The sequence below is a fragment of the Ursus maritimus genome (genome assembly GCF_017311325.1).
Source record: "Ursus maritimus isolate PB19 chromosome X unlocalized genomic scaffold, ASM1731132v1 scaffold_X3, whole genome shotgun sequence".
In the NCBI taxonomy this organism is placed as follows: domain Eukaryota; kingdom Metazoa; phylum Chordata; class Mammalia; order Carnivora; family Ursidae; genus Ursus; species Ursus maritimus.
This window is the reverse complement of record NW_024423321.1, coordinates 22487-41393: the sequence shown is the minus strand read 5'-3', so window position 1 is coordinate 41393 and position 18907 is coordinate 22487.

Genomic DNA, 18907 nt, shown 5'->3' with positions numbered 1-18907 from the left:
GGGAATTATTTAACTCATTTTTTCCAGGCCAGCTCTCTGTAATTCTAAAACCAGATGAGCACCCCATTTCCACACCGGAAAGAACACTTGAGCCAAGTTCACTCTTACAGTAGCAAATATCCTAAGTAAATTAGTAGCATATTCAATATAGCAGTGAATTGAGTGAAAAAACAGGCTGTGGCTAAGAAATGAAAATATGGTTTAAATTAGAAAATGCTTTCACTTGTAATTCCCCACAATGACAAATTAAGGGGAAATATTGTATCATGTCAATGGTCTGATAAAAGCCTTTGAAAAAAATTCAACATGAGTACAAGGTAAAAACTTTTAGCAAATTTCCTAACAGCTACCCCACACACACTTAAATGTGATATGTTAGATGCATTCCCTTTGAAGACAGGGACAAGACACAAATGCATGCTTTCACCTCTACTATTCAAAAGTACACTAGAACAGAGTGGAACTATGCATATCAAAATAAATAAGTATGACTATTGAAAAGGAAGATAACGTGTAGCAATAGGATCATCTATGTAGAGAATTCAAAGAAATAGGTACATGGGATATCTGAATTAGTAAGAGACTTCAGAAAAAATAGTGTATGGTAGATCACTATAGCAAGATCAAGAGCCTTGCACACACACACACAAGAGTAAAAATTATTTAGAAGATGTAACAGAGACTATCCCATTCACAACAGAAGAAGCCTAAGAAAAATATATAAGATCTTTATGGAGGCTACTATACAAATTTACTGATAGATTCAGTTAAAAAAAAAAAAAGTCCTGAATAAATGAAGCAGTATACCATATTCATCGATGGGGAACAAAATGTTGTAAAGATGTCCATTCTGCTTCCTTTTTTTTTTTTTTAACAGATTAAGTGCCTTACCTGTAGCTGCCAACATGACAGTGAAGTGCAGGCTGTTGTCTTCTGCTTCCAAAATCAAACCTGGAAAACTAGAGAGGGAAAATGAAACTAATAAAAAACACAATATCAACAACAAAAACTCAACAACAAAACACGAGAAACCTCTGGGGTAGATTGAAGACTGTATTGAACCGAATAACAACACAAAATATCCCAGAGGAAAGAGTGGAAGGCTCTGGCAACGTTCAAAATCACTGCCATTCATCAAAGTTCCAATATATACCAGGCATCGTGTAAGGAGCTTTCTATACATTACATATACTCCTGCAGTCCTGCAAGATGGGGCTTATCAAACCCACTCGCCTCACAGACAAAGAACCTGAGGCTCACGGGGCTTGGTCATTTTCCCAGGATCACATGGTTAGTGAGTGACAGGGCAGAGACTAGAACCCTGGTCTGAATTCATCTAGAGTCCATGCTGTTCCCACCCACCCCAGCCTATGGCCAACTTTTTAATTCATACTTTATTTCTCTTCTAAGTGTGGCATGATGTCTCTCAGGTGACAAAAAGTAGAAACCTGAGGCTCAGGTAGTAAAAGCAGACCTAAGGAAGGAAGGTGACAATGAGAATCAAATACAATTTGGGGATTGTCTGAGTTTTGTTCAGAGCAGACTCTGCCAGGTGCCGCTATTTCTGTCCAGTCCTTGCACTTTCCCACATGACAACATCTTTCCCTGGTCTTCCCCATGTGTCCTCCTGTCCACCTCTGGTGCCTGGCCTGCTGGCCAGCTTATCACTGTTACCTCCTCTACAGGCTTCACAGGGTCCTTCTGCCCTCCCCTGACATATGGTATGCCTCTCCCCTGCAAATTACCCTCCCAATACTGTCCTCATCTTGGAATGCCCCTGATAGTCATAGTCCATTTGACTTTGGGTAGTGACTTTTAGACATCTGGTAATCCTTCTGGGCAAATTCAACACATTCTCAAAATGTTTTCCAGTTGGGTTGGTGACTAGTCTGATTTGCCTCATAATTGACTAGTTCTTTGGATACAAGCCAGAAATTAAAGAAAGGGTTTTTGAACCTCCCTGATATTTGCAGTAAAATTTTAATGGGATGTCTGATTTGGAACCGGCCACTAAACACACCTGCAGATGAATGGACTTACCTAGGAGATCAAATCCCAAAGTTTCCCTCATAAGTTGTAGTGAGGAGAGACCATGGAAGTCAATGTGGAGCAAACATCTACTAGGTTGAACTCTTAAAACCCCTCCTAGCAGGTGAAAACTGTTCCTTAGTGGACATGCTAGCACAGATTAAAATGGAAAAAATGAACATCCTTCTATGACCTCTTCTCTGTGTTCCTGACCCACAGGAAGGTCCTGGTTTTCAGTGTGCGTAATGGCACTTGTGCAGGCATTCAGGCAAATTCAGTCATGTGGAGGGGAGCAGAGACTCAGAGGTTAAGATTTTACTCATGTATCAAAAGGAAGGAGAGAATTCTCAGCCTACTGACATTAGAGTTGACATTGCAAAGGGCAGTGTGGAAAGGTGCTATTGAGTAAAGAAGGGCAAATCCACCCTGCTGACATTTACATGATCCTCTTAAAATTAGATATGATACTGTGTTTGAAAGCATCTGTCATATAGTAGGTGCTTGGAAATTTGGAGAATATCAAGGCAAATCTGGCCTTCTCAGAAACTCCTCCAAGAAATGAAGAAGCTTTTGGTCATAACAAATTACGATGGTCACTCTTAATTGAGGACCACCTACTATGTAATAGTATGTGGGAGAGACTACAAGTATGCATCCATATCTTGTTTTCCTTTTTCTCCTGGCCACAGGGACACTACATTTCCAGTTGACTAAAAGGGTCATGTGACTAGATGTTTTCGTTGAGATAGGAGCAGAAGCATTGCTTGTCACATCTGGAGCCAGTATGCCATTTCTGTGCTTTCTCTTTCACTCAGCAGCAAACTTGACAATCTTTTTTTTTTTAAGATTTTATCTATTGGGGCACCCAGATGGCTCAGTCAGTTAAGTGTCAGCCTTTGGCTCAGATCATAATCCCAGGGTCTGGGATCAAGCCCCATGTCGGGCTCCCTGCTCAGCAGGGAGTCTGCTGGTCCCTCTCCCTCTGCCCACCACACCTCCACCCTACTCATGCTTTCTCATGCCCTCTCTCTCTCTCTCTCAGATAAATAAATAAAAAGATTTTATCTATTTATTTCAAGAGGGAGAGTGAAAGCGTGATGAATCAGGGGGTGAGGACAGAGGGAGAGGGAGAGAGAATCCCAAGCAGACTCCATGGTGAGCACAGAGCCTGACCAGGGGCTCGATCTCACAACCCTAACATCATGACCTGAGCCAAAATCAAGAGTCAGATACTTAACCAAATGAGCCACCCAGGTGCCCTCAAACATGGCAATCCTATGCTGAGTTTGTGGCACTTCAAAACCACCTGGAAACTTGGGTCCCTTGAGAGGAGTGAGACCTTGCCAAACAGCATCAAAATTTACGTTCACAAAAAACAAACTTCTGTTGCATTAAGCCATTCAAATCTCAGGTTTTGTCTGTTGCATCAACTAGAGTTTGCTTTAGCTGACAAATACACAGCTACTATTTCTGTTGTTAGAGTTATTTTATTATTTTATTTACAATGGTAATAGTGTACATATTCTTGCAAAAAATTCTAAAAATTCAGACAAATCATTTTGTTCTCCCTTTACAAAGTTTCTCCAAAATGCAGTCCCATCTTCAGAAATAACCACAATTACCAATCTGGTATGTATTATTTTAAAGCTTATTCTAGGCTCTTTCATATATAAGTGTTTGTGAGTTTGGGGGTGATTTGGGCCCGATTTGGGGAAAAAGATAAAACTATGATGACGTAGCAGCAGCATACAACAAGCTTTTCTTGGGCAGTGGTAAGAAGTCCCTTACAGCAGGGGACCTTGTTCAGATAATGACAAAACTCACCACCCAGAAGGGGAAGAAGGCAAGGGAACTCCCAGGGGATTAGGGAAATCAGTGTGGTATCACCCATTAGCACAGTGTAAAGTCTCTGGGTCAGAGAGCTCAGAAAGGCAGCAGTGGCTTGGGGTCTTAAATCCCTAGAATTATCTTATCTATGCCTAGCAGATGTTGGGTACAGTTTTCTAGGGTATGCAAAGCAGGCAGGCTCTAAATGGCTAAATTCAGCTTATTTGGAATGCATTTAAAGCAATTGGACCTGTAAAAATTCAAGTTTGTTTGAGGATATTTTAGGAAAGGCCTTGGTTTCACTCTTCTGGAGCCATCAGAATACTGCAGCACACTCTGCGCCTGACCCCAAGCTTAATTTGCCTTCTCTTACACTTGGTTGGTCATTTCTTCCTAAATGGCAGAGCTGTCCCTCCAGCACTTGGAGGACAGTGATTCAGCTTGCTCACTCTGCAAGGAGCTCTCTCTTGCCATCATTTTGTTCTTTCACAGCTTATACTGATTTCCACGAAAAATGTGACTTTTTAAAGTTACACATGGACTAGGATGGTTCTGTCTCCTCTTGAGTGTGTATTAGGCACTTTTCATACAGATGTTTTGAGATAATGTCACTTGTGTTATTTATCTTGTTGGCGTCTATCATGTCGTGTTGACATGTTATGTGTATTGGAGGCCAAATAAAGTTGATCCAACAAGATTGTGTGAGGTTTGAATAAGATGTTATTTAACAAACATTTCCTGATCTATTGGGTGACAAAGCCCATGGTGGGCACAAGGAGTGTGGAGCATGACACATGACCCCTGCCTTGAGTGGCTCACCCTCTAATAGGGTGGTATGGGCACATAAAGTTCTTTCTCTCTGGGTCCAGAAGTGCTACAGTACATGGACAATAACAATTTATAATTACAAATGTGCTCGTTTCTGAGTGAGAATGGTTTATTTAGTCAGGCTCAGGTGTAAAGGTGGCAGCAGAGTACATGGCTGAGAGCAGGGGCTCTGGACTCAGCCAGCTGGGATTTGTCCTGACTGTCACTTCCTAGATGTGTGATCTTGAGTAAGCTCCTGACCTCACTGTGCCTCAGTTCCTTCACCTGTAAACCATGGATAGCAATAGTACCTGCCTAATGGGGCAGTTAGGAGAACAAGGCAAGTAACACGTGTAAAGCACATATAACAGTTCAGGCACATAGTAAATGCCAAGTGAGTATTTATTAAACCAGAAAATCCTGACCTCACTAGACACTCATGTATAGCCTCAGTCAACTCATGAAAGGTTCATAAAGCAGGGGTAAAACTTGTACTTCATAGAGCTGTGATGAATCGAAGCACTTAGCCCCCTGCCGTACATGGTATTATAGTTATTCTCATCCTCCGGGCTGGCCCGGAAGCCCTCTCTTAGATCCTTCAATGCTCCAGAGGACACTATTGCATCTGTCAAGTATTCTCAGTTGTAACCATCCAGTGGCCAGTTCTAATAAAATCACTTAATATTTTGAATGGCTTCTGCCATCATCACACAGTGCTGTTCATCAGTGTGTGGGTCACAGTCATTTTCTCACTGGAGCCCTAAGGTAACCCAAGCATTTTGATCACAGAGTGCAGTGCTTGTCCGTGACTACACTGACTTACTGTGGGTTACATATATTACTGTTATCATGATCAAAATAGCCTCTTACTAGAACTTTTCAATTTATACAATGGGTCATGGAGATGATCGCATTTGCTAAAACAAGCAAAAGGCACAATAGGCTTAAATTCTGGCTTTTGATTGAGCCCAAGCCAAACACCTGGGGAGCTCTATTTCTGGAGTTTCTGACAAAATACACGGATGGCCCCTTTATCCATGACTTAAGCTTCCAATAGCTAAGTCTCAGAGTCTAATTTGCATTTCATTCTACCATTCACTTCTGCTGCCATTCCAGAACACAGTGGTCACAAGTAATAATCTGAAACTGGATGTTGGTTACTCTGTAGCCTCTTTTCATTTAGATAAATTAGTAGATCAATATCCTGATATCTGCTTCTCACCCCCAAATATTCATTCACATCCTTCCACCACCCTGTCATGATTTATGATTCAGGCAGGACAAGGCATGCTTTTTGCTGACCATCAAACACATCCTATTGTTACTTGAGAGGCAATTGGGAGCCTTGGCCCAATTGGAAAATTAATGCCAACAGGGTCTCATATTTGCCATCAGCCTCTGAATAGTTCCATCATTTCCCTGCTCTTCTAAACCCAACCCTGGGTTTTCCCAAACATCTGCTCCCCTGGTCCATGAGGATACATGCTGCTTTCTGGCACTGGCTGTTAGTAGCCCAGGACAGACAAAAGAACTCAGCAAGTGAAAAGGCAGTTCCCTGCAGGGAAGAAGTACCAGTGAGAGAAGCCAGACAGGCATCTTCCTGTGAGGTTTCCAGAGAAACAGCTCTTGCAATTAATGCCAATTCTGTTCTAGAGATCCCAAACCAGTTGCTTTTAAATTATTTGTGAATAAATTAAAACTGCTTATTACTCAAAATTGCCCAGCATCATAAGAAACCTTGCAGGTCCTGCCATGAGGCTTAATTCCTTGAATTGTGTCAAATGCTGCCACACTGTCTGGCACATCGGAGGTAGACAATAAACTGTGACCCAAGTTCCTGGGAGATGCCAGATCCTGGAAGAGGTAAAGGAAACAAAAAACATGCTGCTAAATTTGTCCACAACTCATGTATTGTCTCACTTGTAACAAAATGTAAACTGCTTCTTTCACCCTCTCTGTCACCTTGGCTTTTAGATGTATATGGTGTTAGACCTGGAAGGGGCCTTAGAGACTGTATCAACCAGGAAAGGCTAAGTTAGGCTTCCCCTCCATGAATTTTCTGACCCTATTTTCAATCATTCCGCTGCTCATTCCTGATATATATATTCATATACTATTGTAACTCTTTCTCTGGTTGAACTCTTACTGATACAACACCTATAGGGTGGATATAATAAAAAAAGGACAGCTGTTAGAAGGATATGAAGAAATTAGAACCCATATACATTGCTGATGGGAATGTAAACTGATGCAGCTACTTTGGAAAACACTTAGAAAGATCCTCAAAAAGTTATCATATGACCTAGCAATTCCATTCCTACATGTATACTCAAGACAATTGAAACACATGTCCACACGAAATAGTGTGCATGAATATTCACAGCAGTATTATTCATAATACCCTAAATGTGAAAAAAGATCAAGTGTACCTCAACTGATGGAGAGATAAACAAAATGTTGTGTAATATATACAATGACATATTCATGCATTAAAAAGGAATGAACTAAACACTTAGGAAAAAAAGGAGGAAGTACTGATACTTGCTTCAACATGGATCAACCTTTCAAATATTGTGCTAAGTTAAAGTATCCAAAACAGGCAAATCCACAGGCATAGAAAGTAGATCAGTCACTGTCAGGGTCTGTGGTAAAAGGGAATGACTCTTAATGGGTACGGAGTTTCTTTTTGGAGTAATGAAAATATTCTGGAATTAGATAGTGGTGATGGTTTCACAATCACGTGAATATGTTAAAATCACTAAATTACATATTTTAAAGGGGTGGGTTTAGTTATGTGAATTATATCTAAATAAAAATATTATTAAAAAAAATAAGGCAGTTCTCCTAGTTGGGGCCTAAGAATTAGATGCAGTAGCCTACTCATAAACTTGAATTACTGTCACTTGGGAGTATGTGCATGGGCTGCCTTTTGAGGGAGGGACATCAATACTCCTACACCCACATTTTAATAGTGCCAAGCCATGGTATTCAAGGCATGGGGTGATCCAATCATTAACTATAAGATTGCCCCTTCAAGAAAAGACTTGCTGCCCTGCTTCAAATATTGTGATTAGCTGACAGCCTCTGTTAGCTTCTTTGGGATATGCCTTTACTATGTAATCAAAGTCACGATCTTCTAGGGATGGCCACTGGTCAATGACTAAGCAATGCAGTAGTAGCCAGGGCCACACACTTCTCAAAGAGGGCACCAGCTAGTGCTTAAACACTCTAAGGGTACAAAATTGATAACCCTATAGTTAGATCATTCAAGAAAAAAGAAGTTTCAAATTACCCCAAGTCAAGAATGAAAGAGGAGACAAAATGCAAATAAAAAGGATTATATGGGAATACTAGGAATAACTGTATGCTGAGAAATTAGATAACATGAATAAAATGTAGAGATTCCTAGAAGACACAAAGAACCAACACTTACTCAAGAAGATAAAAAGTCAGAATAGACCTATAACAAGCAAGAAATTGAGTTACTAGTCAAAATCCTTTCTACAAAAAAAAAAATCAGAATCAGATGGCTTCACTAGTGAATTCTACTTTTGAAACTTTTAAAACTCCTCTTGGGAATGCTGTGAGGATTAACATGTAAAGCACTTAGAATAGTGCCTGGCGCACAGTGACTGCTTGGTTTGCATTACGTATAATTATGAAAAATCTGTTGACTAAATGGCTGAACGAATTAATGGGGTGACGAGATTAGAGGCAAAAGATACTGTGAATATTCATGTTGCTTATTACTATAAGAGGCTGGGGCATGGCAGTGTTAAGAGCTCTGATCAGAATCCAAAGAACTAGGACATAAAAGGACAGAAGGCTGGGGTGACAAGCTGAAGGATAGGCAAATAGTAGTTAGCCCTGGGAAAAGGCCTAGAAACCAGGAATCAGGTGGACCAGAAAGCAGCATTTGGGGGAAGTGAGTTTGGCAGCAGGAGTTGAAAAGCAGGCATCCTCACAGAAAACCCAAGAGGCTGGGAATATCACTAGACCCATTTGAGAAATGAGTAAACTAAGGAACCATGAGTTTGGGTAATTGTTGGTTTGTAACCTGATTTTCAGGAGATTCCTGGGAATAATCTGAAACTGACTCCCCTATGTGGAGGGCTGGGAGAGATCAAAGAAAGAGGCAAGCCACTCCAGATTGGTAGGTAGCAGGTTTAATAAGCAAGGAAACTTACATGAGAGGCTTGCCTTGGGTGGCTGCAAGATGAGTGGATCTCTACACCTGCCCACCAGAATCCTATGAGTTTATATAGAGGCCTTAACAGGGTTCAGGAACATCTACCATCCAGATGATCTCAACACCACATCCTATCTCAAGGCTACATCCTTTGCAGCTTCTGGGAGCAGGGAAGGTAAGCAAAATGCACAGTCTAAGGACAGGAAAAGAGGTGAGGAACCTCCCATTGCTGGGGTCCAGCTCACGAGTCTTGCACTCTTGATTACCTCCTCCAATGGTAATTGGACCAAGACCCCATGATAATTGGTGGGGACAATCATAATGAAATAAAATATATGGAAAACAAAGGTAGTGAATACTCAAAACTCATCACTTCCTAGTTCTTTTCCTATAGTTTACTAATATCTATTCTTTTCAGGTTGTTTACATATATCACATATGAATGGTAGAAATTTTAAATTTTAAATGGACTGAGGAACAATCATGCAGCAGAAGCTCTGAACAAGCAGAAGATAGAGGAGAAAGAAAATATGCATGGATCAGAGGGGAAAATATGTGATTAGGCAGAAAAGTGGGTAGAAATAGAAGATTCAAGATACAAAATAAAAAAATCTTGCATGGAGGTCCCTACAGAGGTTGGAAGAGCTTTGAACCAGGGCACAGGGCCAGGATTAGCCTCAACAGGGTAGGGGCAACCCCTTCTCTGAGACAGGCAGGTAGGATGAAAAGATGGTTTGGGATGGGGGAGGGAAGTTTGGAGCCAAGATCCCATGATCCATTGACTGAAGTTCCAAAGTTACCTAAGAGGAAACATTTATAAATCATACATTTAAAGATTAAACGATGATGCTGTAAGAAATTGCATTACTGGGGTGTCTGGGTGGCTCAGTTGGGTGAACGTCTGACTCTTGATTTTTGGCTCAGGTCACGATCTTGGGGTCATGGGATCAAGCCCTGCATCAGGCTCCCATGCTGGGTGTGGAGCCTGCTTGGGTTGGGCATGGAACCTGCTTGGAATTCTCTCCCTCCCTCTCCCTTCTGCCTCTGCCCCTAACCCTGCTCATGCTCTCTCTCTCTCTCTCTCTCAAATAAATAAATAAATCTTAAAAAAAAGAAAGAAAGAAAGAAAAGGAAGAAATCCCAGAGAAGCAACACAGAACAGCAATGTTTTACCAGCTCCATCTCTGCAAAAAGTCATTGTAGGGGAGTGTGACAGTATTTACAAATTTGACATGACTACCATAACCTCATCTTACAGGAGTTCCAGAAAGAGTGCTGCAGAATCATGGAGAACTTCAAAATTCCTTGGAGCATGTGTTTAGATGAAGGAAAGACTCTGCATTGTCCCCTAATAGCCACTTTCCTCTTCTTCCATATTCATGAACCTTCACTTTCAGCTTCCTATAAGTTAAGTATAGCCATGTGACTAAGTTCTAGCCAATGAGACACTAGCATCATGGAAGTGTCATGGGAAAACTTGCAGAAGCCTTCCTGAGAGCCTGTGGTATGTGCCCTTCAACCTGCTTCTTCAGTTCCTCCTCATTCCTCTTGGCTGGAATGCTTAGAAGATGGCTGGGGTTGGAACAGCTTCTTAGATCATGAGGGAACCTTGGGAATACCGCCCACGTATGGTGAAAGAAAGAAACAAGAAGGAGTCAGGATTCCAAACCACTTTGTGGAACAAAACCACCAAACCAGCCCTGAACTACCTACCTTTGGTCTTTCACATGAGAGAGAAATAACCTTTCATTGTATGTGAGCTGCTGTTGTCTCCAGCCTCTGGCAATCACAGCTACACCTGATCTTCACTGACACAGAAAACAACTCTACCAGGACCCTAAAGGCTCCCAGGGACCCAACAGGCTATCCAGACTGTGTTCTGTTTCCAGCCTAGAAAGAGGAAAACTGATCATATTTCAAAAGCCTTGCAGTGAAAGGAAGAGACTCAATAGTGAGGCTGGGTCAAACGGTGTTCTGTCCGCTCCCCTTGCCAGAGAACACGTTACACTCATCAGACCGTGGGATACTAAACCTCCGAATTCTGCTGTTCTCCCCTGCCCTTTTTCTTTATCTTCTGCTTTACTGACAAAAGTCTAAAGTCCTCAAGAAGAGAGATCAGCCTTCGTACTCTTCTGTAGCCCGGTGCCTAATCCTGTGCTTTACATCCCCCTCGAAGCTCACAAATTACTGAAGAAGGGGGAAATGATGATGACATAGAACAGGAGAATTCCAACCAGATATTTGACAGTCTCCTTTCAGAATATTCCTCCTTATGTTTAACTTAAACTCCTTTCTGCTTTAATAGTTTGCTTGTCTCTGGTACAGCTGCAGCTCGCTTAAGGTTTCCAACCCATGACAGGGTACCAGAATTCTCAGTGACATGGCTTTTCCATATGAAGTTAACTCTTGCTGTGCAGGCTGAAGGGACGTAACAAAAGCAGATATTCTAAAGTCCAGTGCAAGACATCGGCTGATTGTTTGTCAGCTGTGGTGTCAAGAGTAACATCACCAGCCTAAACACATGGGTTCCCCATCACCCATCATGTTTGCTACATTCCTAGACTGTGCACCAATAGACGGTGGATGAAGCCAGTCTTAGATCAACACTTTGTGGCAAATAACACCTGTGCAGGTAGGTGGACGTTCTGACCTGACTGACTTGCTTTAGGGATTCAGACTCTCTGTTGAATGCTGCAAGGCACGAGTTCATTCTTGAGGAGGAATTAGAAGGAAGAAAGATTACATAATCCATCTCAAACTACAAGGCTTGAACATGTGGCTGTGATTTGTTCAGGTGCTGTTCTGTAAACAGCATTAGGAGTGGGGGAGGGGGAGGCAGCTATGGTCTGGATAGTTAGGCAGGGCTCTGTTTGTATATATAAGCAGACTTTCACACATATTCTAGTTAATATGCCACAAACTGTGCAGACCCCACCAGTGAGCATGAAATTCCTCAACAAGTGAGAACAAAGCCAGGTGGCCCCTACAGAGACCAAACCTACAAGTAAAACTTCATGAAATAGAAATCAGCTACCATTTTATGAGCTTTTACTATGAGCCAGGCCCTTGGTTAGCTATCTGCCCATGTCAAGGTGTGGGATGGAAGGAAGGAAAATCAAGGTGGCAATCGTTAGCAGACCAGGTAGGGCCTGGTAATGCTGGCCTAAGGGAACCCATCTCTGTCCAATGGGAGCCACTGACTTTTAATGACACCAGTGGCCTCTTACATTGGTGGGCTGGACAGAACAGTATTAGCGTTGCTCCTCTCTCCTCTTCCCTACCCACCTCAGTGCCTATGCCTCCACGTTCATTCAGTCACCAAGGTCCACCAGTTTTAACTCAGACACATCTCTAACTCTCTTCCTCCCATGGGCACTGTCTAAATTCAGGTCCTAATCATTTCTTGCCTTCTAACCGGTCTCCTCTCTCAGGCTCTTCCAATTCCTCCTCCACACTACTGATGGGGAACTTTCTAGAAGCACTGACAGAACCACTGAGATAGGCTCTGGGCTTTCTGTAGGTAAGGGGAAGAAGTCTCCAGCTGAAGACCAGTCCATATGAACAGTGCTTGTGTGCAGTGACTCTGGTGCTCCACCCAGCACCCTAAGGGGCAGGACAACAGGGACCTTGCAGGTTGCCACCCTTGGAGGGAGTCAGAAGTCAAGAAGTGGGCAATGAAGAGAAGTGGGACACCCAGAAATGTGGGCTTGTTACCTCCTCTGACCTCTATGCAAATGTTCAGTGCTTTCTGTCTGAGTCTTAAAAATAGTCTTTGCACTTCATATAGCACCTTTCATCAGAGGATCTCACAAAAGTTGCTCAAAGCAGTCTCCACACAGACCACTTAAGCAGGTATCACCCTCCCAGCAATGCCTAAGGGCACAGGAAGAGAGAAGAACGGGGTTCTGGCACTTCCTTGGGAGATTTTCTTTCTGCTTCTTAATTCTCTACTGGTCCTCTGAAATCCAAAGTAGAATCCCATTTAATAGGAAGAAAAGAAACAAACAGCATTCTGCGTGTGTGAGAGAGAGAAAGGGGGTGGGGGGTGGGAGCAAAGAAAGGCAGAAGGCAGAAGAACCAAATGGTTAACAATGGTTGTTACCTCCTCTGGGAGAATGGGCAGGGGCTGGAATGATCACTCCATTCACTTCTGGGGTGCACGATTTTTTTTTTTGCAAGAAAGTATAGTTATTTATTGTTTGGGCAATATCAAAAAGCAATTTCTTTGTAATGTAAAGTATCATGAATATTGGAGAAAAAGGTAGCGAAGTATTTTGATGGGGTAGTATAAGAGGACCGTACTATATGGTTTCACTTACATGCGGAATCTAAAAAACAAAACCAATGAATAAACAAAGAAAAATCAGTAATTGACTCATAAATACAGAGAACAAACTGGTGGTCACCAGGGGGAAGGAAGGGGGGATGGGCAAAATGGGCAAAGGGGATGAAGAGGTACAAATTTCTAGTTACAAAATAAGTCAAAAGATGAAAAGCACAGATAGGGAATAGAGTCAATAATACTGTAATAATCTTATTTGGTGACAGATGGGGACTGCACTTACCATGATGAGCACTCAGGAATGTATACAAATGTCGAACCTCAATGTTGTACACCTGAAACTAATGTAACATTGCATGTCAACTATACTTCATAATATTAAAAAAACTCAAACCACCAAGATGATAATTAGTAGATATTTATATTGAACATAAATATAAATGAGTATTATACTTGTTTCTCCAAAACTAGTTTTAGATGCTATTTTTCTCAGATTTAAAGATATTGAAAGGAAAAGATTTTTAATCACATGCTTTCAATAGAAGTTTCTTATATCTTCATTGTGATGATAGTTCCACAGCTTAATGTCAAAAGTCAGAACTGTACAATAAAAAATTGGTGAAATTTACCGTATGTCAATTATGTCTCCAAAAATTAGTAAAACAATAAATACCATTAGAGGTTAATTGTTCACAAGTAACTACCACTTTTAATTGAGGATTTATTGGGTATAAGACTGTTGATCAGCTTAAATACAGTATTTCATGGTGAACTTGATACTATCATTAATACCATTTTACAGATGAAAGAGCAGATGGTCAGAGATGTAATTTGTCCAATTACGTGACTAGTAAGCAGCTGATCTGGAATTGGAGTTCACAACCGTGTGACGTCCTGCACCTGAAACACCCTGTAAATGCCCTGTAATAAGGCCCATTTGAGATGGTGCGCTCCATCCCATGGGGCCGTGTCTGCTGCTGGATGCCCTTGGCCTCTCTGGGGAGAATCTGGGGTGAACTTATTTCAAGTCTGTGTTTAACTGTGTATTCAGAGTCCCCCTTCAGGTCCAAGTGATGCAAAGGCCACCAAAGTCAGTAACCTTGCACTCCTTGCCCGCAGTTCCACCACCCTGTCCCAAAGCAGGCTTGGTGGCTAATGCTGCAGGTGTCCGTTTGGTCCAGTTCTGACTAACCATCTGCCTACAGATGCACCAGCCTCATCAAAAGAAGAAAACCAGGAGCAGTTGGATCCACATAGTGTGGCCCAGCCTGTGTTCACTCCATGTCCACAGGCTCAACTATGGTGTACCCTTCAATCTCCAGGGCAGTGCCGAACCCCAACACCAGGTGCCTCTTTGTGGGCCCAAACCTAATTCAAGGAAACTCAGGGAAAAGGAGGGACATGTCAAATTATTATTTGCTTGCTGGTCCTGCCTGTGGGAGGAAGGAAAGCACCTTTGTCCCAGGACAAGTAAGGGCAGGATGGACCACCTACAGGGGGACAGAGCTGCAGGAGACCTGTTGGCCATCAAAAGTCTCTCCACTGCCCTTCAGTCATCAGCTGTTCAGGCACAGAACCCAATGGCAGAGTGGGGAAGGGAGCAGTGCAGTGAGCCTGGCCATAGGCACCTGCCAGGACCTAGAGAGGGGGACTGGGGGACAGGGGTTGGGGGAGATCCTGGAGAAAGGCACAGGATCAGGGGAAGGGTATGATCTTGGGAGAAGGCCAAGGGTCATGAGGGGCACCAGGTCTTGGGAGAGGGGACCTTGGGCCTGGGGAGGGGCTGTGAACAGGGTGCGGCAGTGGGGCACTTGTGTGTCTAGAGAAAACTGCCTGCAGGTCTGAAGTCAAAAGAGGAGGTGGGATGGTGGGGGGAGTAAAGGGCTGTGAGCAGATTCCTGGGAATGACCTGAGATGGGGAGGGGAGAGTATTCGGAGGAGGGGAGCGGGATCTGGGGAAAGGGTGCAGGATCAGGAGAGAGCCGCAGGGTCTTGGGAGGAGCACAGAGTCCTGTGGATCTGGAGAGGACCTCCAGAGGTCTGGGGAGGGCAACGCGATCCAGGAAAAGGATTGAAAATGCAGGAGAGGGGCGCAGGGTCCCAGGGAGGGGCTTGGGGTTTGGGGTAGGAGCTCGAGGAGTGAGAGATGGGGCTTGGGATTGGGACGGGGCACGGATCAGGGGAGGGACGCAGGATCTAGGAAAGGAATTCGGAGTCTAGGGGAAGGACACGGGGTCTAGGGAAGAAGCGCAATATCCAAGTTAGTTAGACGCACACAGAGTGTGGGGAGGGACGTGGGATCGGAAAGGGAGTTAAGGATCCAGGAAAGGAACACAGAGCCCAGGGGAGGAGCGCCGGGTCCTGGGAAGGGACGCGGATTCCGGAGAAGGAACACGAAGTGTGCCGGGGGTGGGGTGGGGTGGGGTGGGGGACGACGACACAACAAGGTGGGGCCTTAGGGGACTGAGCCAGTGCTTTACCTGGTTCAGATGTAGTCGTTGTCCACGTCCTGGCAAATGTACCACAGGATCACGTAGAGAATGAGCAGGATAGCGAAGAGGAACAGAGCCACAAAGATGGCCTTGGTCACTGGGGAGAACAGGGCTTGCATGGTCCCGCCGAGGGGCCGCCGCGGGGCCCTGAAGGAGGGACAGCGACAAGAGCAGCGCCAGCTGCCACCTGCGCCTGCGGAGAGGAGCCCTGACAGGGAGGAAACTTGCACCGGCCCGCGTTCCCGGCAGCGTCTGCGCATTGCCCAGAGCGCCTGGGACCAAGGGTTTGCCCAGCACAGGCGAAGACAGAGGTCTCTGTGACCCTTGGCACACGACTCTTTCTGGTGGGGTGCAGCCAGGAGGCTCTGCCTTTGGCCAGTCGGAATTAGAGGAGCTAAGGGCTGAAAGAGGACTGTCAGGTACTGGCGGGGCTCCTCCAGAGTGGGCCTGGGGTCTCCTTGAGGACCCTAGGCTGGGGAGAAGTGTAGGGTCTCCCCTGTTTGCCCCAGAGTGTCCCTAAAGGACGATCCCACTCCTCTCTCAGGCACTTCGGGAACATATATATCAGGGAGGTCATAAGCTAGCCCCACCCCCACTTCCACACCCTGCCTAGCTTTGCACACGAACATTTTCCTGCGCACAATGAGGGTTCCCTGCTCTCTGTAACCATCCCTCAGGGGGATCATTAAGCAAGAGGGAGGGGCCAAATGTGGCAGGGACTCAGGCCAGGGGCCACTTGATCAGATCCCAAGCCGCCTGGAGGACCACCATGGCGCATCCAGAATCCTCCTGGAGGAAGCCCAAGGCGACTTTTCCTAGATGGCACCTCCCTCTTCTCTGGTAGGACGTAAAGTTGCTTATTCTGGGGCCAGATGTCACAGGTCTGACTCCCTTCCTCCGCTCTGCTGTCCACCAGTGGTTCTGACCAGTAGTATCTGCATCACTTGGGGGCTGGTTAGAAGCAGGATCTCAGGCCCCACCCAGCCCTATGAAGCAAGCGTCTGCCTGTCAGCGACGTTCCCAGGTGGCTCCAGTGCACCACACCACACACTCCTGGTGGCTTGGTGGTGCTTTGGGCCTCTGCTTTCTGTGGCCTGTGACCCACTGAATTCAGGGGCCTTGTGTCTTCAACACTCAGGAGTAATCAGGCAGGATCTCTTGAGTGGAGACTTGGGAAAAGCCCCGTTCCGTGAGCACGCTCCACAGAGCTGGAGCTGTTCTCCGCTCCTCGTGAGCATGACGTCGCCCACTCTTAAGCACAGACTTTCTCCTGACTGAATAACAAAAATCACAGAGAAAAATGATCCTGACCGGCTTAAAGTGAAAAGGGAATGAACCCTTCTATTCCCCCCCCCCCGGCCTCCTGAAAGCTCTGTTCTTGGTTTTCTCCCACTCTCCGGGTGGTTTCTCAGGTGGAGACAGGCAAATAAAAAATTTGTGATTTCTGTACTCTGCGCATGTGATCTAGCCTAGTGTCGTGGGGGGAAGAAGTGATATTTTACAAATGGAAATGTCAGAGCTGCACAGGCCAGATCACCTCCCGCTCCCACAGCTGCCAACAGGAGGCGCACCAGCGACCGTCAGGAAAGCCTTGCGGTTGGAGGGGCCGAGGACACTATCACCTTGTGGGGTGTCATATGCGATCTCTATGTTGTGAAAGTCAATGGCTCTGAACAGGCTTGGCTCGGTTCAAGCAAGGAGTATTTTTCCTTGGTCTCTGCTGCTACATTCCTTCATTTCTCACTGCTTTCCTGAGTTAGTTTACCTTGATTTTTCTCTACTGAATTTTCTTATTTTTATAGCAACTTCCCTTCCTCAGCATCAGGCCAGTCCAGGGACAATCCAATGCATTAGATATGAAGTATTTATGAAGTATTTACAGGGCACCAAGAGGGCGCGGCAGGCAAAGCAGCAACTGGTAACACAGAAGCTAGGAGTAGAGTCTAGTGGAGTCCATAGAAAAGCACGCAAACACCTAGGGCAGAGGCAGGGGCGGTATCTGCGTACACAATCCGGGAGAGGTGTTCAGACGAGAGATGGAAGGGTGACGGGGCATTCTGTGGCCAAGACACAAGGTGCATGGGACACCACATGGCAAAAGGATCACAAATGCAGATGCTAGAAGGGGGCAGCTGGGTTATAAAAATGAATGAAGATGTTCAACTGTGGGAGAAACATTGAGCCAGTGTGGGGGCCAAGTGTTGTCAGTGCTTCTGATATTTTAAAAAGCTGAAGCTGTAATTTCAGACTCTGATGCGGCATCTCCCAATTTTGAATGCTGGTGATCATTGTGGAAATGATAAAGCATCCAGTCCTTATCTCCCACACTGGTATATCCTGTCCCCGTCTTCCCACATGGGACTCCCTCTGCTTTTCCTTGCCCTCTCCTCCCAGGGCCGTGCAGTGCCCAGCAGGGGTGGCGCATGTGGTAACAGGTGGTAGATGGGAAGGAGTGGATGGGAAGGGGTGAAGGAGGGCAAGGGGAGAGTGAATCCTCACCCCCTCTCATTTCTAAAGTTCCATTAAGCCTAGGAAAGAAAACTCCATAGTGATCGGAACTGCCAAGTTCAGGTGCTCTCCAGACAGACGAGTGGTAAGTCCCCGGCAGCTGCTCTCTTTATCTATGTCACCCACAAAGCCAAGATGAACAATTTCTTTAGCACCTTTATTGACATATATTTTACATAACAAAAATTTGTTCTTCACTCATTTTGTGTAGAATTCAATGGATTTTAGTATTAAGCATGATTACAGTCAAATGCTTTTTCTATATATGTTGAGGTCATCGTGTGGGTTTTGTACTTTATTCTATTTATATAATACATTATATTAATTGATTTTTAGAGGTTAAAATAACCATGCTTACCTGGAATAATTCCAACCTGACCATGGTGTATAACCCTTTTTACATTGTGCTGAATTCAGGCGGTTAGTATATTGAGGATTTTTACATCCACAGTCATAAAGAATATTGGTCTATAGTATTTTCTTGTGATGACTTTTAGTTTGGGTATGTAACACTGGTCTCACTTGGGAAGTGTTCCCCTCTCTTCAATTATTTGGAGGAGTTTGTGAGGATTGCTGTTAATTCTTCCTTCAATGTTTGGTAGAATTTACCAGTAGAGCCATTTTATAATTGGAAATTTGTGCCTTTTGATAACCTTCATCCAATTACCGCATTCCCCAACTCTCAACTCTGGTAACCACAAATCTGATCTCCTTTCTTAGTTTAGTTTAGTTTAGTTTTACTTGTAGATTCCATATATAAGTGAGATCATACAG